The sequence below is a fragment of the Pholcus phalangioides genome, unplaced genomic scaffold, assembly GCF_987345545.1.
Source record: "Pholcus phalangioides strain wild (caught in Gottingen) unplaced genomic scaffold, Ppha-v1.0 ptg000017l_1, whole genome shotgun sequence".
Lineage (NCBI taxonomy): Eukaryota > Metazoa > Arthropoda > Arachnida > Araneae > Pholcidae > Pholcus > Pholcus phalangioides.
Genome location: NW_028301610.1, coordinates 67,023,354 through 67,047,459, shown reverse-complemented (window position 1 = coordinate 67,047,459; position 24,106 = coordinate 67,023,354). Strand labels below are relative to the sequence as shown.

At 38.3% G+C, this 24,106-nt stretch overlaps 1 protein-coding gene across 2 annotated transcripts in view; it reads left to right on the top strand.

The window, feature by feature from the left end:
• LOC149074664 (uncharacterized) overlaps window positions 1–24,106 on the top strand; it is a 151,226-nt gene that overhangs the window by 45,258 nt on the left and 81,862 nt on the right. The window contains exon 2 of one of the 2 annotated variants that reach the window (XM_089247101.1): window positions 22,457–22,598. The exons of the other annotated variant lie outside the window; for it this stretch is intronic. The gene's annotated coding sequence lies outside the window, so the exon portion shown is untranslated. The remainder of the gene's footprint in view (window positions 1–22,456; window positions 22,599–24,106) is intronic. 2 annotated transcript variants of the gene reach the window in all.

Here is a 24,106-nt window from a genome sequence, read left to right as displayed (position 1 = left end):
TATTTAAAAATGTTATGGAGTCTGAACAGCTCGATCCATAGAGACAAAAATCTTTAAGGTGGATTAGCGCCTTTCACGAGTCTTTGGACTACTAGTGATTGAGATCAGAAATTTGGGCGGGGGAGTATATCTATTTCCCTAAGGGGTTGCTTCGTGAAAAATATAAAGCAGATGACTTACCCCGTTATTCAAAAGTGGATTTCCATTTACGGTTATCCAATATGATACGAAAGAGGCGAGGATCACATATCACTGTCGCAAAAATATCGCCTGTATCCCATGTTGAAACAGTCCACACCCGAATACACACACACACACACACTCACAAAAATGTTGCTTTCTGCTCCTTGAAATCAGACCTGAACGTCAGAATATCGTGATCAAAATTATCCAGAATATGCGCCGCGAATTACACTCTACAAAACAAAAGCAAAACTTGGGTTTTTGCTAACAGTTGATTTTTACAGCAGCTCTCGCACTCTCCGGGCAGGGAAAAACTTGACCGTCGGCTAAACACATACGCGCCGCAGGGAGAATGGGGGAACTATCGTATAGAGAGCCAAACTGGACACGTCTTAACCGTATGCCTGTTAAGACAGCACTACTAAACGATACTGGTGTTCCCTCGTCGAAGCAGTTTATTGATGGTGTATTAATAACTCATGGACCATATGGTCCATCCTATTCATCCAGTTGAAAATTTTGAACACTTCTATCATATCCCTCCGACACCTGCGTTCCTCCAATGTAAACATAATTATGGATGAACGCAGGTGTCGAGGAGATATGATCGAAGTGTTCAAAATTTTCAATGGGATGGATAGGATGGACCATGAACTTTTAGTACACCGCCAATCGACTGCTTTTACAAGGGGACACCAGTATCGATTGGTGAGGGACAATGCAAGGTTATGGTGTCGCAGGGAATTTTTCTCCAATAGGGTTGTTAATAAATGGAATAGCTTACCCCCGGAGGTAGTAAATTGTAACACAATTGACACGTTTAAAAAGAAATACGATAAACATGTTGGGGTAAATCGAGAAGCTATCCATTCTTAGAATAAGACAACCATAAGTATTCTTTATGGGCATTGTATAATATTTTATCATGTGTATATATTGTTTGTAATTTGTGTTAATTGCATTTTTAATTGGGTTGCTGTATTTTTGAAACATATGACAACCATATTTTTATGGGCATCTTTTTATCAGCCACCTCGTTGGGCATTTTGCCTGTTGTGGCGTTGTATTTGTATTTGTATTAAGAAATCAAGTCTTTCTTCATGTGTGCCAACAAGAGCACGCGTAGCTCTTCTCTGCACCCCCTCAACCGAGTCTATGTTCATCTGTAGGTGTGATCTCCAAAACCTTACGGCATACTCCAGTTCAGGACGAACAAAGCCTCGTAAAAGTGGAAGAATGAATTTAGAGAACACGAAGAGGTATTTTTAAGAATAAACCCCCGAGCATTCTATTCGCTTTTTTGACCACCGCCGAACAATGTTCAGAAAACCTAAGCTGCTCGTCAATGAGAATTCCCAAATTGGTGACCCTAGTTGCATCCGGAATACCATTCAAGGTCGTAAGCGAAACGTCGGTTGTTGAATCAAATGAGCGACCATGCATTTATCAACACTAAAGGTCATGCTTTATTTATTAGACCATGCTACAATCATATTCGAATTCATCTGGAGCAACTCCCTATCGCTTGGATTCCCAACTACACTAGCTTCTTGGCATCTGCGAATTCACGAACAATCCCATCGATACCCTGATCGAGTATATCTATAAAAACTGAAAAAAATATGGGACCAAAGACACTTTCTTCACGAGGGGACTCCACTCTTCACACCTGTCCAATTAGAAAATTTCCCGTTCACCATAACACATTGCGACCTAGCTCTGAACCACGATTCTATCCAATTCAATAAGTTGCCCCTAATCCTAATCTCATGTAAACGCTTCAAGAGTTTACGATGTTGGACTCAATCGAATGCCTTCTGGAAATCAAGATAAACAACATCGACGTTTATGCCTTTAACCAAAGCCTTAGTCACGTGATCATAGAATCTATCTATCTATCCCTCCCATTGAAAACTTTAAACACTTCAATCATAGCCCCACCGACACCTGCGCTCCAATGTAAACATATTCAAAAAATTAAGTCTCTCTTCAGGCCGTGTGCCATCTAGAGCATGCGTGGCTCTTCTCTGCACCCCTTCAACCAAGTCAATGTCCCTTTGTAAATATGGTCTCCAAAACCTTGCGACATACTCCAAGGACAAACCTAGCCCCGGAAAAGTGCAAGATCGCTTTATCAAAAGTAAAGGATCACTTTAGGAGAACGCGATACCTTATATCACACATATTTGACGACCACATAAGGAGACACTTCATATCTATCATACTATATTTTACACACCAGTTACATCAAAAATACAAATTGTTTAGAAACGCGAATTATCCATTCAAAAGAGTTATGGGAGTACACACGTCGACTCTAGATCATTTGAAATATTCGATACTTCGTATAGAAGGAAAATTCAGCTTGTGATTGTATATATACAGGGTGATTATAAAAAAACTATCCCGACATATGGGCCCCTAACTATCATACCATTCACAGAAACTGAATGAAATTTTGGCATAAGGTATTTTGATGTATGCGCTCAAGAATGATATGGAAAACAACAGTGTCACTCTAACTGTTACGGTTACAGTGAGAAAATTTCGAAAATATGAAATGGCAACACCAAGTTTTTTGTATTGAAATGTGACCTCCATTGTGAAAAACCCTAAATAGCGTTCGAACGGCAACTGTAGCATGAAAATCACCGGCGGTAGATAGGCTAAAAGTGAGGACAACCAATAAGGACAGAGAAGCAGCATAAAATAAAGCATTTTATTGTGTTTCACAAATTTTTCACATGATCTTGTGGAGGACTAATCAGGCTGGGATCTCAGCCGAAGAAACGGTGTGACGAATGAAACGAACATTAATGCTCTGGTGCACGGCAAAGTCCTTTTTCCTTGCCTAGCTCCGGGGATTTTCGTGCTACAGGTGCCATTCCAACACAAAAAACTTTGTGTTGCCATTTGATATTTTTGAAATTTTCTCACTGTAACCGTAACTGTTAGAGTGACACTGTTGTTTTCCATATCATTCTTGAGCGCATACCTCAAAATACCTTATGCCAAAATTTCATTCAGTTTCTGTGAATGGTATGATAGTTAGGGGCCCATATGTCGGGATAGTTTTTTTATAATCACCCCGTATATATACATTATATACATTAATCTATACATATAAAATAACTAGCTATGATACCCGGCGCTACCCCAGGTTTTCTCCATATACTGGGTGCTGTGATACATTTCGTTAATATACACTGGTGTAAGAAATTAAGAGAATTTGCAGACTTCGTTGATTATGTCTAGAACTACTGTACCGATTTTAATGAAATTTGATATGTACATACATTGATACAATACAAAACAAATAACCATTCAATAATTGTAATATACACACGCATGATCGTGCGTAACACTCGTTGGAGTCGGAAGGTATGAAACAGCGGTTGCAGAATAAACAACAAAATAGGTTAATAGGGGGTATGGTCCCCTCTTACAGATATACAAGTCTCGCAGCGTGATTTCATACTTGAAATAAGGCAGTTCATCATTTCCTGTGGCCATTGGTCCCACTCGTTCAGCAACGCTGTTTTCATTCCCTGGATGGTTCCCGGAGGGGGGTTGCGAGTTGCAATTGCCCTCCCCAGAGCGTCCCAGACATGCTTTATAGGGTTAAAGTCTGGAGATCTGGCTGGCCAATCCATCCGGCGAATATCCTCACTCTCTAGAAAATCGTCGAGCAGAAGAGCTCTATGTGGCCTCGCGTTATCGTCCATTAAAATGAACTCAGGGCCAACTGCACCCCTGAAAAGGCGAACATAGGGCTCCAAGACCTCATCCCTATACCTCACACCAGTCACAGTGCCTCTTCCAAAGAGATAGAGAGGTGTGCGGCTATCCAACATGATGCCTGCCCAGACCATTAAATCTCCTCCGCCATAATGGTCGATTTCGCGGACATTGGAGGGTAGGTAGCGGGTCCCTGATTCTCTCCATATGAACGTATGGCGAGAATCGGTGCTTAGGGTGAACCGGGACTCATCAGTGAAGAGAACGGTCGCCCATTGATCCATACTCCAATCTCTATGCACCATGACAAACGGATTCTCCTGTCCGTAGAAGTGAGCGGGACGCAAACAGCAGGTCTTCTTGCAAACAACCCTCTCTCATGAAGTCTTTTGGAAACAGTCACCCTTGATACACGGGCTCCTGTGGCTGCATACAAGTCACGAGAGAGCTGAGAAGCTGCAGCACTCCTGTTACGCCTCGCATAATCGGCAAATGGCGATCTTCTCTGCCCGTCGTAACTATTTGACGACCTTGCCCAGGCTTTCTCTCGATGGATCCGGTATCCTGGAACTGTTTCCATAAGTTACACACGACGCTGGGCGTTAAAATGAACTCTCTACAAATCTGGACTTGAGATTGGCCTGCTTCTAGCCTCCCCACAATTCGCCACCTCATTCCATCATCTAAACGTTGGTGGTTACTCATTTTTACTGTTACAATTTGAAATTAACCGATTGCTGCAAAATAACACCAAGGAATTCGCCGAGGTGTGCTAGCGAACGAAATGCGTCTTAACTTACGCGCGCTTATAAAGCCTGTTTCTCTACTGGCTCCGCCTACACACACGTGTACGCTTACGTATTTGACGTACAAGATTTGCATTTTTGTCTAGAAGCAGTGATTTTACATTCAGTTCAGTTCTTTTCATGAAATTCGATAAAATATGCAAATTCTCTTAATTTATTTCACCAGTGTAGATGGCAGCATCTAATAGACCTTATTCTGTGCTTTGTTTGTAATGTTCAAGTGATTTAAGATTGCCGTCTGTTCTGCTTCTGTGTCTCTCGAGCATTCGCAGTCATGTAGCTAACGCGTTAACATCTATTTCTTTCGTGCTTCTTCCTTTATAATGTGTGTATGTGTATTAAATGTAATAATTCAAAGAGTTCACTTCGTCTTCTATCGTCTTCCACTCGGACGAATGTTTCAGCGAGTATGAAACATGAAACTGGGAGGATTGAAAAAGTGGCAATCCATTCTGAAAGAATAAACCAATAAGAAACGCATTGTTTGGGAACCTCGGTAACCGAAGTAAACATTCCGAAAGTCCTTGTTGACACCTACGAACCATTGTTGTCTGACAGTTTTTCGCCCATTCCGTGCATTTGCCTAGCTCTGGCGAACTTTTATAATAGCCTACCGTTCAAATCGGGGTCCTGTTTGGCTTATATGCAAAATTTTTGCGGATATCGGTCTAAAATTGGAGATTACCATTCAACTCGTAAGAGAAATGTGGGTTGTTCGAACCAAAATGAGTGACCATGGACATAGGCGTACGCAGGATTTTCTCGGGGGGGGGGGGTTGTTGTTGAAAACGTTGACGTTTTTTTCTTGCAAAATAACACTATAATCTCTGTGAAACGTACGTAGGGGGCGTCATTGCTTACGCCAATGACTATACACTTGTCAACGCTGAAACTCATGCTTCATTCATTTTCCCATGCTGCAATCCTATTCAAGTTGGTCTGGAGCAGGGTTGGGTTTTTGACGTGTGTGTGACAAGCGTCAAAAACCGCTAAAAACCTAAATGAATGCTTTTGGATAATATTGTGAACACAATGGGTATATAACATGATCAGAATTTTTTTGTCTATTACGTTTTACTTTAAACAATAATTTTTTACAATAATTAAAACAAAATATTAATTACAATTTGCAATTTTGAATTTCGACGCACAAAGAGTCTAGAACAGATGATATACAATTTTATGGTTTATTTTATCTAAACTACTGATTACCTGTGTTCAATTCACTAAGCAAAATAGTGGTGTAAATCAGTGGTTCTGAACCTTTGGAAGCCCGCGGCCCGGTTGATCTCTTTTATGTGAGTGGAAGGCATGGTCATATGCACGCCTAATGAGGGTATGAATGAGTAAAAATGAATTGGTGAGCTATTCACGGCCCGGTTTGAATGATATCGCGGCCCGGCGGTTGAGAAACGCTGGTGTAGATGGTAACATGCTTGCTCGGTATGCAAGAGGGCCGGGGTTCGTGTTCCGGTGGAGTCAAAATAACTTTTCTTTCCGAGTTCACCTCATAATATCCACAATATATGTTTCCTTGATATCTTGGGCTGAGAAAAAGCCGTCTATCGCTCTCTCTAAACCGTCCCAGTGGGTGGCATTTCTTGAAGTTGAGAGGCTACTAATGCCTCTACTTCAGCGCCTCACGCCAAAGTGGGTGAAATAAGGAAGGCAGGATCGTGTCTCCAGTGGTGTAGATACGAGTATGCTTGCTCGGTATGCAAGAGGGCCTAGGTTCGTGTCCCGGCGGAGACAAGATGACTTTTCTCTCCGAGTTCACCTCAGCATATAATATCCAGAAAATATGTTTCCTTGACAAAGTATAAACTAAACTGTTTATTCAAAATATGTGTGATATGGCGTTAGGTTTTTGACCCCAAAAACCAATTCAGTATCCAAACAGTCAGAAACTTATTGTTAATGTTGTGAAATAGGTTTTTTTAACCTGATAGATATTATATATGTTAAATAACAAAAATTTACTTTTACGTAAATTAAAGTGTTTTATATTTTGAATTACTATATAATTACTGAGTATAAAATATCTCTATTTTGATATTTTAAATTTTTTATCTACCCAAAATTTTATTCCACATTAAAAAAATCTGTGTGAGAATCTCGCGAGATAGAAGTGAAACTTCTAGGTTTGACGTGATTCACCTCGATTGAATTTAATTTTAATTATTTAAATATGAATTTAGACATTTTAATAATCACAGTAATCTCATGTGTGGCAGATTTGTTCACCAAACATTTCTGGCGATAATTGTGGTTGGCTCTAAATTAGAAGTTGGGGGGGGGGGGGCTTTTTATCGGGACGGAAGTCTGGTACAGGAGTGAAAAGAGTAAGAAAACGGAAAAATAAAAGATGAAAGAGAAAAAAATTGTAACAATGTGAATCGAGCCAGAATCCAACGCTCTATGGGCCATTCAAGTATTACGTCAGCAGGTTTTTAGCCATTTTTGGCCACCTCCCCCACTTGTCAACAAAACCCTGACACCCCCTTGTCAGCAAAGTTTCGTAAGATTTGCCTTCTACCTCCCAACGCACATTGGGACCAGAGACGTGTACGGGGGGAGGCGGGCACGAGCCTTCTCCACACACATCCTCCCAAAATCAATTTATTCTTTTGTTGCAAAAAATATTAAAAAAAATTATAATATCGGTAGAAAATAAATTGTTAATATATATATATATATTCTAATAAATTTCTGTTAATTTCAATGCTGTTTGAAAACTAAGGACTCAAAATTTCTCCAAGAAATTCATTGCGACCTACCCTTTAAGCCATGGTCCACGTTCCGAATGTGACCCCCTGAGATATCTGATATAGCTAGCCACCGTAAACCTAATTTTGTAAAAATGAACTAAGTGGTACATTTTTACAGATCGCTCAAGTGACACATGGCACAATTCCGGAACATTCAAGTCACTCGCGGCACATTTACAGATCACTTGAGTGACCCACAGCACAGTTTCAGCATACTTAAGCTGTCCGTGGCTCATTTAGAGATTCTTTAAGTGACAGGCACAGTTTTAGAGCATTTAAGTGGCCAGCAGTGTAGTTCTACATCACTTATAAGTTACCCGCGGCACATTCTGAGATTATTAAGTGACCCACGGCATATTTACGGATCGCGGACCACGACACAATTCTAGAGCACGTAAGTGGCCCAGACAGATTTCCAGATCACTCAAAAGATCCGCGGAACATTTAGAGATCACTAAAGTGGCTCTATAGAGGACTTATCTATATGGTGAACTAGCTGATACCCGGCGACGTTGCCCGCCCCGTAAAAAAATTACATACATATAGCTTATTAATTATTTCTTAATCAAAAAAATTTCTGCATCAAGTAAGAAAAAATTACTTTTATTTTTAAATAGTTTATAAACTTGAGGCAATCGCTTGTGGATACACAATATTTTTTGTTTTCCCATCTGGTGTGTGTAGATGTACAAATTTTTGGGATTACCAACACGCGAACAAAGCTGTCCGTGAGAAATACAGGGCTCAAGTAGGTTGATACCTGCCACTGCTAACGACTGGCCTTGCGCTTTGTTGGCAAAAGTTAAACGAATCGGGAACTGTAATCACTTTAAAGTCAATGGCATTTCTTCAGTGATAATTGGGATAGGGGCCATTCAAGTATTACGTAAGCAGATTTTCAGCCATTTTTGACTCCCTCCCTCCACTTGTCAGCAAAACACTGACCCCCCCTCTTCCCCATATCAGCAAAATTTCGTCAGCAGCTTAGAATATTTCATATCTTCGAAAAGGGGTGGTTGATGACGTAAGCGACCTTCAAACCGCCCCCCCCCCGTCATCAAAAGTCAGCAAATCTAAAACTCCCTTCCCCCCCCCCCTCGATGCTGACCCCTGGAACATACGTGGAATGAAGACGTCTTCTCCTTTGGCACATCCAGTTAGAATCGGTGCTTCGATGATGTAATTGTGCAATTTCTTCACGCAGAGTCTGCTGCCATTGCCGAGTCTCGGTGTCTCCAAATTTCTTAAAAGCATTATAGGTGCTCCGACTTTGAGGGTCAAATTGTGTGGTGGCACACCCGGAATATCCAAAGAGTTCAGAAATTCTGCAGAATACAGAACTGTCTGCTCTGTGACAGTGTCAACCGATTTGTAAGATGTGGAGTCTCCCGGAATAATTTTTATGATTTTTTCGTTGATCTTGTTCACACTGTCATTTTTCGATGCCAGAATCACCCTCTCACAAAGACACTCATGGTTTCGCTGATTTTGTTCAATGTTTGGGAAGACTGAAATTTTTCAGTTGAACTCTCATGTTAGTGGATAATGATAATTTTTTAACTTCGTGCCAGAGTGTTGATGATTTGAGGCAAGCATTGAGTTCATCTCAGCTGGCGTTAAACATTTTTATTCCCAACTTTGTCGTCGTAGTTGTTGTCGTCTGTTGTTAGCGACGTCATACGTCCAGCTTGTGCAGTGAATATTATTCAAACGCCTTTTAAGCATTTTTTAAATTGAAACTATACCTCTACGATGGGCGGTTGATGAGATAAAGGCCGCATTAGCACTTACAGGATACCCTGTATATAGGGTAGCAGAAATACCGGCGCTCTTCCCGGGTTTTCTTCAATTACTGGGAGGATTGGAAAAGTTACAAACCGTTATAAAGGAATAAACTGTTATAATAACAGAATTAAAGGTGTGACAAACCATTGTAAAGGCATATATACACGTCTGAAACGCACAGTTGGAAACCACGGCAACCAAAGTAAACGTTCCGAAAGTGATTGTTGAGGCCCCAAAACCATTGTTGCCTGATAGTTTTTCCGCCCATTTCGGGCATTTGCCCAGCTCTGGCGAACTTTTAAAGTAGCCTACGGTTCAATCCCGGACCTGTTTGGTATGTATGCAAAATCTGGCGACGATCGGCCTAAAACTGTAGATTTGTATAAGGAACAGACATACATACTTTCACATTTATATACAAGATATTCGATTCTTAAAGGAGTGGTTAATCGTCCTAAGGGATTCGCTGTGTTTTTATTCAGATTAAATCCAGATAGTACAACCGAGGATATTGTCCGATTCTTGGATTCTAATAACCTTAATAATTTCACATGCACCAAGATGGAAACGAAATATAAATCATAAGCCTGATTCCATATTGAAGCTAATGAAGATGACGTTAGCATTTTATTGAATGGTGACTGAAGGTTCCATCATTTCTCCCTTTTATGGGAAGCTACATGCGTCTCAAATTGAAAAGAAAAGTCGACCAATATGGACACTAATTTAGACTTAGAACAGAGATCAAACGATAATAATTGACTAGAGAGGATATCTGTTTATTATCAAAATGTACGAGGCCTTAGAACTAAATTATCATCTTTCACAAATTCGGTTCTTTCCAGCAACTATGATTTTATGCCTAACGGAAACTTGGCTTAATATCAGATATAGGTGATAGTGAAATGTTTGATGATAGAGATACTGTGTATTTCGTTGTGACCGATCGTATAGTAATCTACATTGCTCGAGAGCTGTGGCGGTGTTCTTATCGCAGCAAAAAGTAAATTTTGTGTTTATTGTTCACCAACTTGTGGCTTTCAGTATTATTGTGAATTGTATAATATCTTCGATAGATTTTACAATGATGATAAACACAATTTAATTATAATTGGTGATTTTAACATTCCTGAAATTAATTGAAGTAGTAGTTTCGATGATTTGCATGATGCTCGATAGAGATATGCTTCTAGCCTTTTCAACTTCATCCAACAATATTCCGTAATTCAATGCAATTTTATCGCTGACTCATTTGGTAGAATATTGGATCTGATCTTAGTGTCTATTCCCTATATATATATTTTTCTGTGTCGGTCAACAGGGAGAAATTTTCACTTATAAAAGACATCCACCATCGAGCATTATTGATATCTTTAGAAAAACTTTCTGTTGAGCGTCATCCTATACCACAAGAGTTAGGCCCCACTAAAGGTTGCGGGCGTTCGCCCGCATCTTTAGTTTGAAATTCGTGCATAAAAACTATTTTCGCAATTTTTGTAATTATTTTTCACCTTCATCCCTGATTCAGTGCCCACAGGCAGCCTAGACCCATTCCTTGGTGGTTTAATCTAGAGCCCCATGGAATACGGTTATAAAGATGCCTTCATTCCACAAGTAGTCGATGGGAGAAAATATCTTAAAATATTTTCAAAAGATTTTAAACAAAAAATCTGTCTTTTCGAAAAAATATGAAAGAAAAATTCCAAAAACATCCAATGATGTTCCAAAAAAAAAAAATCAGGAGACATCAAAGACTTTGGGGTGGAGACTTTCAAAATGTCTGTGCTTAGAAATTCACATCACAATTGTCTTAGGCCGGGATTACATTATAAAAGTTTTGTAAAAGCTCTTTGATAAAATGTGAAAAATTCAACCAATAAGATCACCGGTTGAATTTGCTTGAATTTAACCGATGCGCCTATTGGTTGAATTTTTCAACTTTTATAAGAGATCTTTTGTAAAACTTTATAGTGTAATCCCGACCTTTTAAGCCCGGATTACAATAAAAAAAATTTATAATAATTCTTTTAAAAATGCAACCAATAAGCTGATAAATTTATATGTTGCTTTTTTCAAGTTTAATAAAATAACTTTCATAAACCTTTTAGAGTGAAGTCCCATCCCTAGATTAGTCACTTCTGAAATATAAAATTTCACTTTTTTTTTAGTTTATAGACTCAATATCGAGTAAAATATACTTGTAGGTTTCGGGGGTGGGGGCACCAAAATTATTCAAGTGCTTAGGTACCTTCAAACGTCTTAATCCGGCCTTGAGTGAAAGCCGTACATGGATAACGTATTTAATAAAAGTATTTTTTTTAAGTTTGAAAAAAACTTGAACAGGGACCATCATATGGTGTTTTTAAGGGTATTTATGGCAAATAATTAAAAAAATTCCATACAAAATAATCTTTAAAAAGTAGCCAAAGATGCGGCCGAATTCGATCCACATCGTGTGAATAGCTCCGAATAAAACCTAATTGTCAAAACTTGTATGTGCGGATGCGGAGCCCACATAAACATTTCGAAGATGCGGGCGAATTTCGGCTCGTCTGAAAGGGTCAGTATATTCCAATTGTTAAAACTTCTTCCGGACCCGCGTCCGCATGATTTTGAAAAAGCTGACTTTCATTCCTTGTATAATTTTTTTTGTCACTTTGATTGGAAATTTTTACATTTTTGTACTAATGTCAATGAAGTCTGTTCAAATGTTTTTCATCTACATTTATTCAATTTTGACATGTGTGTACCATTATGAAATAATTTTACTAGAAAATATCCTCCCTGGTTCGATGGAAATATTGTTTACAATACCAAACGGAAAAAGAAATTTCGTAAAAGATATTTGGTGACTAACAATATCTCTGACCTAGTACAATACAAATGTTATAGAGCTAAGGTTAAACTCATAATAACACAAGCTCACAAAAAATATATTGTTAATATTGAAGCATGTTTCAGATTTAACCCAAAACAGTTTTGGTCTTATTGTAACAAAAAAAAGAATACACCTAAAAGTGTGTTCCGAAAAGTGCATTCCGAAAAGAATGTTTTATCAACAGACGCCTTGATTGCTGATGGTTTTGTCAAGTTTTTCCTAGTGAATTTTACAGCTTCTAAGGATGATCGCAATCGTTCTTCTGTTTGATTTTATTGTATTTACATTTCTATTGTCTTATCTTGCTGTAATTGGATTGTTTTCTGTAGCTTATTATATATTTAAATAAATAAATGAATATTAGTTCTGGTGCCCACAATCTAGGGAAAGGTTTTTCTCGTTCATGGCACTCTGAGTAAAGATGTCATTAAGAATTATTTTTGTAAAGGGTGATTGATGATGTAAGCATCATTCAAACCCTCCTCCACCTTGCATCAAAAGTCAGAAAATCCGAAACCTCCTCCCACCCTATCAATGCTGAATCAATACTTGAATGACCCCTATTGATTTCACCAGAACCGGTTGCCAATTTGCGTTCTTATTAGATATATTAATAGCGCGAATAAGTCACGAGAGAGAGTAACTTGCTCCGCGCATGCACTTCAGGACATTCATTTCTCCATTTCCCGATCCATATATAGCAGCTACTACCCCCTTCCCCAACTTTATTTTCTTACCCGGCTGAATGTCTGACGTCCTCTCCACCACTACCCACATGCTTCTTGGGACTTATCACACAATAAGTTATTTTACGGAACGGGTTTTGAGGGAGTATAAATCCTGCGTTTAAGGAGTATTTTCTATAAAAGCAGAGCTGGCAGGACTTGATCCCGAAAGCATTGCTTTGCACGTTTAGATACAGGTTCAAATGGAAAAATATGCATTATACGGAGATTCGGTTAACGAGCAATTCGCATTACGAGCGAAAATGCGCTTTGTTTATTTATTTTCACGTTACCACAACTGAGCTGGTGGTTTTTCGCCTTCATCAACACAAGTGCTGTGAAATTGTGGGTAATATTCTTCCCTACAGCCTACGGTCAGCGTGCTTAACTCGAAAAATGAACACCTCTACGAACGTGAGTGTTTACGATATGTAACTAGATGTGGCATTGTAACCACGCGTATGTTCGCTTGAAGTTTTTTTTTTTTTTTAATTCTGCTTGGAGAAAAACTTTGGACTGATTTCATTATTAACCGTAACTTTGAGGGACTAGCTCATCGCCAACGGCCACCATTTCCGAAGAGATTGTGTCCTTGGGGAAGACCAGGAGACTGGAGGTGCATGAGCCCGACATTCAAGAACTAGTGGAGGAACATGGTCATATCCACAAACTGATGAATCTCCATTTCGCGCAATAGCAAGAGCTTATCCACGTAGAGCTTATTATGATCTCGTCTGAGGAAGACGAAGAGAGAAATGAGAAGTCCTTTGACTTCAAATGAGATTAAGAGATGTTAGAATGTGGGAATCTGTACAAAACTTTGTACAAGAGAACCACCTCAAATAAAGCTGTAGCAATGTGAACAATAAATCTGTTCAACAATATTGCGATTTCCCATTTCCGAAAAAACCAAAAAAAAGGAGGCAAAAGCAAGTGTCATAGATAGGATTCCATTTCAAAGTCACACAAAAAAAGAGAGAGTTTGCAGACGGTGATTGCAGTGCATAAGTCGTCCTAAACGGTAGTCCTCCTCCTCTCTTTGGTCGTTTAGAGTAAGTTAACTTGCAAAAATTATCGTATTTGTATATTTATTTATGGTGTTTTATTTCTTAAATATTTTATTGTATTATTTATTATATTATTATTGTGTTGCATTATTGAATGAATGACGTTTTTATTAGTCATTTTCATGTGAAAGAATAATTGTGGAACGAAATATCCAAATTTCCATTATTTCATATGAGGAAGTTTGATTTGAATAACGAGCGATTCGGATAACGAGCACTTTAGTGGAACGCATTAAACTCGTTAACCGAAGTTCCACTGTAAATGCTACTAAGTATACACCATATCGTAGTCAAACTTAGTCATTCTTACTTTTGCACTAAGAATAAGTTATAGGAGTTAATCAAGCATCATATACAAACAGCACTGCCAAATTAAAGGACATTTTAGTTTTACAATTTAATATTTTGATTGCTAAAATATTCTAATGTTATGCACAATAAAGGTGTTGCTTTAAGTATCGGTGTAAGATTATCTAGATAATTTAATAACAACAGAAATCAAAATACTACATATATGGCGTAAAAGAATTTTTTAAGCACCTATCTGTAATGAAAATAGTACAGCAGATGGCTTATATCGAAACACATATACAGGGTGGTAACTATCGACTGCCAATAATTGCGCACGTGATTCCTTACGAAAAACTAATACTAAAGCAGTTTGAGAAGTGGATAGACGAGAATAATGTATTGTCGGATAATCAGCATGGGTTCAGGAAGGGGAAGTCATGTGTAACTAACCTCCTTTGCTTCTATGATCATTTGACTAAGGCTTTGGGTAAGAGCAAAAATGTCGATGTTGTTTACCTTGATTTCCAGAAGGCATTCGATCGGGACCAACATGGTAAACTGTTGAAGCGTTTACACCAGATTGGAATTGGGGGCAACTTGCTGAATTGGATAGAATAGGTCGCAACAAGTTATGGTGGTGAACGGGGAATTCTCTGGTTGGACAGACGTCATAACTGGAGTTCCTCAAGGAAATGTCCTTGGCCCCATACTTTTTTCACTTTTCCTATCGATGGGATTACTAGCAAATTCGCAGATGATGTGAAGTTAATGGGGGTAATCGGGAATCAAAGCGATAGGGAGTCGCTCCTGACCAGTCTAAACAGGATTGCAGCATGGGCAAATGAATGGAGCATGACGTTTAGCGTTGATAAATACATGGTCGCTCATTTTGGTTCGAACAACCCACGGTTCTCTTACAAGTTGAATGGTGTCACTATCCCGGATGCAACTAGGTTCACCGATTCGGGAATTCTCATTGACGAGCGGCTTAGGTTTTCTGAACATTGTTCAGCGGTGGTCAAAAAAGCGAATAGAATGCTTGGTTTCATTTTCAAAAAGGTCTCTTCGCGTTCTCCTAAAGTCATTCTTCCGCTTTTTCGAGGCTTAGTTCGTCCTGGACTGGAGTATGCTGTAAGGTTTTGGAGACCATACCTACAGAGGGATGTGGACTTGGTTGAAGGGGTTGCAGAGAATCACTACGCGTGTCCTTATTGGCACACGGGGCTTGAGTTATGAAGAGAGACTTCATTTTTTAAATATGTTTACATTGGATGAGCGCAGGTGTCGAGGAGATATGATCGAAGTGTTCAAAATTTTCAATGGGATGGATAGGATGGACCATGAACTTTTAGTACACCGCCAATCGACTGCTTTTACAAGGGGACACCAGTATCGATTGGTGAGGGACAATGCAAGGTTATGGTGTCGCAGGGAATTTTTCTCCAATAGGGTTGTTAATAAATGGAATAGCTTACCCCCGGAGGTAGTAAATTGTAACACAATTGACACGTTTAAAAAGAAATATGATGAACATGTTGGGGTAAATTGAGAAGCTATCCATAAGCATTCTTTATGGGCATTGTATAGTATTTAATCATGTGTATATATTGATTATAATTTTTGTTCATTTTTAATTGGGTTGCTATATTTTTGAAATAAATGACATCCATATTTTTATGGGAATCTTTTTCTCAGCCACCTCGTTGGGCATTTTGCCTGTTGTGGCGTTGTATTTGTAATACTTGAATGGTCCCTTGTCACTCCTTGAAAATTAACTTAAATATTCAATCCCGTTAGAAGCCAAGTTTGGCCTTCTTTTACGATTGTGTGTGTGTGGCGCTTTTTCTCTTCATGTGATGTGATCATCTTTTTGACAGTTTTCAACAGAGGTTTCTGACGGAGGTTTTTTGGCATGATAGTTAAAACCACTTGTCAAACCGTCAAAAACCTTCCAACCCTGGACGGCAGCAGCTCCCTATCGCTTTGATTTCCGTCAACCCCCATTAGCTGCACATCATCTGCGAATTTGCTCACAATGCCATTGATACCCAGATCGAGTTTATCGATAAAAAGTTAAAAAAGTATGGGGCCAAGGACACTTCCTTGAGAGAGACCACTTATGTGTGACATCTGTCTATATAATCAGAAAATTTTCCGTTGATCATAACCCTCTGTGAGAGGCCTATTTCGCAACCACGATGTTATCCAATTCAACAAGGTGCCACCCAATGTAAATCTCATGTAAAAAAAAACACGCTTCATGCGTTTAACCATGTTGGACCCGATCGAATCCCTTGTAAAAATCAAGATACGTCGACGTGTTTTTGCCTTTGCCCAAAAAACTTAGTCACATGATGATAGAAAGAAAGCAACTGCATATTTCTTCAATCTCTGAACATGCAGTATCGAGTTTTTTTTCCCCGTTAGATTGACGTTAATTAAGCTAAAGCAATTAAGTGAATGCTCAATTTTTACTATCGTTATCAAATTCCCATGTCAAACATGTTTGCTTCTCTCAATGAAAACCTGTTTTTGTAATCTTAATTCGCTTATCTGTTCACTTCTTAATATGAATAAATATGAATTATTATCGGTCTTTTGAATGTATTCTGAAATCGTTTTTGAACCTCGCTTTTCCGATATGCCTAGAATTAACCTGGCACTAATATTGAAAAAGCTGGTGTGGCTAATGTGGGGAAAACGGTACATAAAACTATAAATATCTAATATTTATTCAAACTGTTTCATTGCGGGGTACTACTGTGTAGAATAGAAAAAAAACCACATGCATTGTATCATTTTTGAACATGTCAAGCGAAAATTGACATCATTATGACTCGATATCATTACATTAAGTAGAACTCAATCATCAAATCAAATTTAAGGTTTTAATTTTCATTATTGTCTCTATGATTCTAATTTTTTTCCCATTATTTGGCTCTTTCACTTTATTTTAGTGATGGTTTAAAAATTTTAATTTCAGCAATTCATTTCTAAGGGGAAAAATTTCGTGATTTTCTCCAACTAATCTGAATTTAACCGAACCGAAACTACAAGAGATTTCTGTAAATTGCGTGCAATATACGTGCGTACGTATATTAACGTACTTAAATTCTAGAATGCCAGATCATTGTTGAAAATGATGCTGTTATGAAGGGTTTGAAATGATTGGCATTAAATGTATAATTGCAACAACTGAGTCTTGCTCCTAGCCTGGTAATACATACTACTTCCTTTCTAATGCTAACTTTTTCGTTTCTTCAATGAATAATTCCAAGAGGAAGCGACGAGTTGACTTTTATTCTGACGCAAGCATTGAGCAACATACCGAATCGACAATGCCCGCTTTTTCTTTCTTGCAATTTGTCGCGCTAAATATTTACTGTTCTTTACGAAATGTTGGTAATAGCGGGTAATAGTTGGTAATACCGTATAACATATGGCATTTAATTGACATCATTGTTACTTGCGGTTAGAGGAGTGGTAATCAATGAAAACGGTTCTTTACTCTTCAAATTATGATAAATCCTTCAATGATTTTTCTTTTTGTTTCTTTTAGATGTACGCAAATTTTGAGTATTATATTCTGCAATATTGAATCATAAATATGAGACCTTTCCTCGTTAAAGGGAAATATGGAGATAGATTTTAGCGAGTTACAACCTTGGATGCAATGACTTTAGATCAACAATTTCCCTCACACAGAGTTCCGCGTGCTCCAAAGACATTGAACCAAAAACTTGAATGACCCTTGCTTGAATATTATAACTCTAGATTGTTCTTTTCCTTCTATCAAAGAATCGTTTTCTTTTTTTTTTCCTGATTTCGAATTGTTTTAAGTAAATATTGTGGATCAAATTGAATATAGAAAAGTGGCCATCACATTTGTATTCACGCAGTAAAAAAATCATGTTTTTTTAATACCTAAACGTATATGATCTATGCACTTATCACTACTCTTCGATATCATCACTTTTGAAGTGAATTCATGCTGTAATTTCTAAGTTACTTTCTTGTTCGTATGTCGTGACTGTGAGAGACCATAGACAAGTTTTTACCGTATTTTCTTACGTATAAAAAATTCTTGGATTAAGCATTAAAAGAACATTGGAATTTCATGGTGTTGATTATATACCGGTGCATCATACCTGCAGTTACTTGTTTTTTTTAATGTTGGAATAGTAATACAAATTCGAAACTTAATTTGCGAACACTAATTGTTTCAAAGATTTATAGATAGCGTATAGATAGATATGTGAATAGAAGTGATATTTTTCTATACAAAAAAAAAGGACAATCAACCCTTTCCATTCCTTAAGATTTCATTATTGATGAATGAAATTTTTACTTGTGGATTATACGCCGCTGCGGACTACAGTGAATCTCACTCATAACTAGAGCCCGGTTTATATGCATTTGCATATTTTGGCCTTTTTTAGCATTGATGCATATAAATGCATAAAATCAAAGAATTTTCAGTATAAGTGCATATTTTTGAAGGTTTGTTTAAGCTCATTCAATTTTTTTTATAATTTTTCAAATAAATATTATTCATATTTTCATAACATCGAATTTATTTCCTCGCAGGTGAAATTTAGTGAATAAATACATATTTATAAAGTATTTTACGAATATTAACCGTTTTATTGTAAGGCTATTTCTAGAGATATGTCAAAGTGTTACATTTTTATAGAAATAGTGCCGTAGGTATTTAAATGCTTATTTTAGCATTATTAAGTGCATATTTTTGCATTTTTAAGTGCATATTTTTGCATTTTTAAGTGCATATTTGCATATTTTTAGAGCATATTTTACCACTTTTTTAGTGCATATAATACGGGCTCTACTTATAACGTTCCTACTTAAAGGGTTTTCCCGCTAAGTACGACTTGTTTTCGTGGGCCCAACTCCAATTCTCATCAAGATTTCCCGTTTAAGCGTTTTCCCGCTTACAACGTTATAAGCGGGATCCATTGTATATGATATTTTTCCTCAAAGTAACGAAATTCGGAGTTGCCGATTATACATATGCTATATATATATATATAGTACGATAGCAATAAACATTATACCAAAGAAAACAATAATTCCTTCAAAAATAAGTGTATACGTATTTCATTTTGGCTGTCAAAAAACATGCAATAAAACACACAATAAAGCCAATAAAATAATTTTAAATTCACCTACCACACCAACAATTCCGGATGAGAAAAGAAATCTTAGAATTATGTGTCCCATTTTTGAGTCTAACATAATGGATTGATATCATGGGATCGGGCTTTTAATCTTGGTCTGAGCAGTTTCCGGAGACCAAAAAAGCTTCGGCACTCTTGAGTCTGTGTTTAATCTTTTGACGAACAATCTCAAAAAAATCTTCTCTCTTTGTTTAACTCTTTAAGCGGCACAACATAAACCATTAAATGCCCTCCAAAATGCGAAACCTCTTTTAATGAAGTAGGCTTTCCTTCTAATTTTCAGCTAGAGCAAACTAAGGTGTATAGGGAAAAATGTTCTATTGAGAAATCAACTTTACAAAGTATCTGTACAAAGTATTCTCAATGCTGAAATGAGAGGCTCTTAAGAAAACGAGATATCTCGTCAAGCAAAATCCCGTGTACTACCAAGATATACACTGAAGTGCCAAAAAAACTAGTATACCTCCCCCCGTCACGAGCACTCAAAACTGCTGCAACACGACATAGCATCGACTCCACTAATGCGTGTGAAGGTATCCTGAAGCCAATTCACACCACGATTCTCTCAAGTAGTCCACAATTCCATAATAGTGCGAGGTGATTTTGTACATCACGTTGCAAGGTATTCCATATGTGCTCAATAACGTTCATGTCTGGAGATTTAAGTGGCCAAACTATTAACGGAGGATGCTCGAATCAGAAGAGTGAGAAAGTCACACTCGGTAGCAGCTTCCGACGTGTGTGGTGTCGCATTCTCCTGTTGGAATTATCCAAACCTGTCGGAATACACACAGGACATGAATGCGTTTACGTACTGGTCACCATTCAGAGTCGTCTGAAGACCTATTAGGGGTCCAACATCATGCCAACTATACACGCCCCATACCATGGTAGAGCCTCTACCGGCTTGGACAGTCTCCGGTTGCCATGCGCGGTCCGTATTTTTATGGGGCTTTCTCTATACTCGTACGCGTCCATCAGTCCGGTACGACTGAAAATGTCACTCGTCAGACCAGGCAACGTATTTTCAGTCGTCAACAGTCCAATGACGGTGCTGGCGAGTCGCATAATTTTGTGCTTGCAGTCATCAAAGATAGCCGCTGTGGTGGCCAAGTGGTCATAGTGATGGACACAAAGCGAGAACCCGGGTTCGAACCCCACCGTCACCACAGTGGTGGTCGGCTGAAGTTGGTTTTCTGTAGTTCCCAACGTGGAGGCGCCAATGAGAGCCAATCTCCTCGTTCGAAGAGCAATAGGCCTACAATGGTACAAATATTCAATCGTTACACTTCACTTCTGAAATATAGATGACAGCACTGAAAAATCAGACAACACTATATACGCACTCAGACTTATGTACACATACATTCACACTTCTGGCACAACTTACTAGATAGTAAATTGCCCATGGTGATAGACCGGAGTTGTGGTCGGTTTCCAAAAAAGAAAGAAAGCCATCAAAGGTACTCGAGTGGGCCTTCGGAGCCGAAGGCCCATATCAAGGAGGAACCGTTGTACAGCATGCTGACATGCTGACACTTGTTGAAATCTGTTTGAGGCAGTGAATGATATTTTTTATTTATTGGTACAGGCTGGAACCCCAGAATTTGTACATTATAAGCCCCGTTTACATGGGAAATAGAAAAAACGGTTTAAAACCCGCTTCAAGAATTTTCACCGTTGACTGCTTTCTATTTTTTTCTTCACGAAGGAAAAAAGTCGTCAAGCGGGTGCTAGAACTCCCAATGCTACCGCAATATTGCATATGTAAACGGGGCTCTATAGTTTATTGGCAACATCGAAAGAAGAAGAAAAATTACAAACATTGGGTGATTTGACGCAGCGTTGCACGTCTATCTCGTGAAATGATTCTTGTCAGCCATCGGCGATCCCGTTCTTTCAGGGTCTTTTTCCGCTCACACTTTTGTTTGACATTTGTTGTTTTTCCGGATTTTTTATATTTAAAGTACACTCTTGCCCTGGTTGTGAGCAAAAAGTCAAATTTCATCTTTACCTCGGAAACGCTGTGATCCATCTCACGAGTGCCAACTACTTAACCACGTTCAAAGCCACTTAAATCTTGATAGCCTGCCATTTTAGCAGCAGAAAACCGATCTATTTTGCCTTGTATCATGCTGTCCCAAATTGTTTGCACAGTGGATATCTCTGTAACCGTTGACTTTCGAAACATACTTTCAATTTCAAAAAGTTTTAAAAAATGCCATGCAGTTACTTAAAATCTGAAAATTTATTTGAGAGGTATACATTAAAAAATAAGTTAATTAACTTTTTATACCCGGTGCTCAAAAACCGAATTAGAAAGTTGTTACCCTGTGTCTTCCGAAGCCAACAAAAAAATTCCACATGTCTGAGTGCAATATTCACTGAGACATTCGAATTCGAAAAACGGAGGAAATTTGAAAAAAAAAACGGCGTTAAATGAGTTTAAAACGGTTTCTCCACATTTAACGCTGTTTTTTCCAAAATTTCCTTCGTTTTTCGAATTCGAATATCTCAGCGAACATTGCACTTAGAATTGTGGGGTTTTTTTTGTTGGCCTCAGAAGACACAAGACAACAACTTTCTAGTTCGGTTTTTGAGCACACGGGGACTGTATAAAAAGCTAATTTCTTTATTTTTTTCATGTATACCACCCCATTTTAAGTAACGATTTTAAGTAACTGCACGGCATTTTAAAACTTTTTGTAATTGCAAGTATGTTTCGAAAGGCAACGGTTACAGAGATATCCGCTGCGCAAACAATTTGGGACAGCATCTATAGGCGCTGCTTACCGCATCGAGTTACATTAATTGGTTGAATTTATCTTCTATTTGCAAACGCTCGTCTGTACCAATTTTTCTAACACTTCAGTATACTAAACATTTGTTACCAACGAGGTATAAGAGCTTGTAGAGGTGGGCCATGCGTTGAAACCCGTGACGATTTGATTGTTAAATACTGTATTATAATTCTATCAGAACGAGATATTGAATTATTTTGTTTGTTTCGATAATTACAGCTGCAAAAATTTGAAAGTCAGCCCGTCTTGTGTAGCTGCTGAATTTTTTTGGCCGTCAAGATGAATCTAAGAAAAAGTGTGAAAAATCTCGGGCGGATACAACAGTTTAGACACGTCGCTGGTTGTTCTCGAACTATTACACGTGAGTACATTAATTATTCTTTCACAAAGACACAAAATGAGACAAATAAAACATTATAGTCAGAGCCGAGATTAGACATTTTGATACCCAGCGCAAAAATTATTTGATATCTCTACATCATGGCCCCTACATTCTGGAGCAGGGACCCCTAGGTTGGGATCTTTTTCGGGCCCCCTTTATGATGAATTTATATCAAGAAAAAACAAAAAAAAAATGATAAGAATCTTCCCGAGTTGGAGCCCTGTCAGTTAAAATTTTAAAGGCTTTCCAACAAACATGCAAAGAATTAAAGACATTCAGTTTTTAAGACATTCACTTTCAAAGTTGGGAGTGCTCTTTTCTGGACACCCTGTATACATGTATCCATTTCAACATTACATTATATACAGTGTATTACAGGGGATCTCGCCGACGAAGGTTTTTCGAAGAGATTTTTTGTTAAACTGCTTTCAGGAGCCGCGGATAAGCGTTGATTAGGGTAAGAGACACCGCAGGTGGGAAAAAAGATTGAGAACTCCTGGTGTAATACATGCATATTGACCACTTCTAATATATAATGTATCGTATTAACTGATAAATGCATTAGTAATTTATAGAGCACTAGCTGTTACTCGCGGCTTCGCTCGTGTGGAGTTGGTTATCTGAAAATTACTCGGCGATGATTCCCTCATTTGAAGGCCTCATGAACTCCCTTCAGGGCTGAATTTTCAGAAATCCTCTCTTAGTGGATTAATAATAAAATATAATATATACTGACTAATAATATCTTGGTAAAATATAATACCGACCACATTTCATATTTATAGTTTCAGTGGTTTTGGCTCGGCCATGATTGCGCCATATAACCTTTGAACTACCTTATGACCCCCCCTTAGGGGTCGAATTTTAAAAAAAACCCTTCTTTTTGAAATTTGGTCGGTAGTTTTACTCCATAATTCTTTACGTCATGGAGTAAAACTACCGACCAAATTTCATAAATATAGATTCAGCGGTTTCAGCTCGGCGATGATAAATCGCCGCCTTTCACACGCTACGGATTCGTTCGTATGGACGATCGGACGTACGGAAACATTCCATTAGTGGTGTGAGCAACTGGATGGTGGCTTTCACATGATACCGATGAGTCACCGTAAGGAGAAGTCGCTTGCCGTCGTGCTGCCACTACAACACACGGCTGCCGTGCCGTTTCCAAGAACATAGTGGCCTAGGTGACTAACTGCATGTCACACGCTACGGACATTCAGCCGTGTGGAGCTACTCTGTAATAAAGCAAAAAGCAATTATCTCCATGCGGAGGATCGGTCGGGCAAATCCGTAGCGTGTGAAAGGAGCCAATCAGTCAGTCAAGGCATGTTATTTTATATGTATAGATAAGTCAATTCATTACTTTAGTTTTACTTTTATTTACTCTGTTTCGATTCAAGTACAAACAAAATCGTTACACTATTTTACACATATTATGTCAATTGAACCTCTATTGAAATCTGTCTTCAACGGAAAAAATCTCG